Consider the following 685-nt stretch of genomic DNA (forward strand, 5'->3'; position numbering starts at 1 on the left):
ACAGTTGCGACAAGAACGGCATGTACGCGAGGTGCAGAAGTGGCAAGAAGCCCGAGGCAACGAGCCGCGACCCAAGGGAGGCTATGGTAAGCCTGCACCAGTCGTGCGCGGATACGTGAAACGTTTACATCCACCAACATATGGAAACGCAGCGACCAAGTATGGCACGCAGGTGTCCAAGGAAGTAGAAGGCTTGAGGAACAAACCGCGGATGTTAACGCATGACGTGGGCGACTATGTTTCTTATGCAACGAACTCGGACATTTTTCTCGAGAATGCCCCAAGAAGATGACCAATGGTGAGGCGCTCACGACGTTGAAAAGAGCGCGTAACGCAAAGAAGCGTTTCAAGGCCAAGATGCGCACGGCCAAGCGTGTGCGCAAGATGAGGTGGATGAATCGGGATTTGATGGCAGCCAACGATGGATCCGGTTGACAGTAGTCGACAGCTTGGAGGGGGCTTCTCAAATTTTTATCGACTTTCAAGGAGTTTTTGTAAAACACGATAAAATTACAACGATCAGCTGGATACTTAAGATTGACCAATCAAAACAAAGGTGACATGTTACTAATCAGATGCAGAGCCACTGGAGTCATCACTGCTATCGCTACTGGCGTCGCTGTCGCTGTCGTCGTCGTTGTCCTCTTGGTCCTTGATGTACTGGGCCAGCCTCTCGAGCTGCCGG

Source organism: Aphanomyces invadans (genome assembly GCF_000520115.1).
Source record: "Aphanomyces invadans strain NJM9701 unplaced genomic scaffold supercont1.11, whole genome shotgun sequence".
Lineage (NCBI taxonomy): Eukaryota > Oomycota > Saprolegniomycetes > Saprolegniales > Verrucalvaceae > Aphanomyces > Aphanomyces invadans.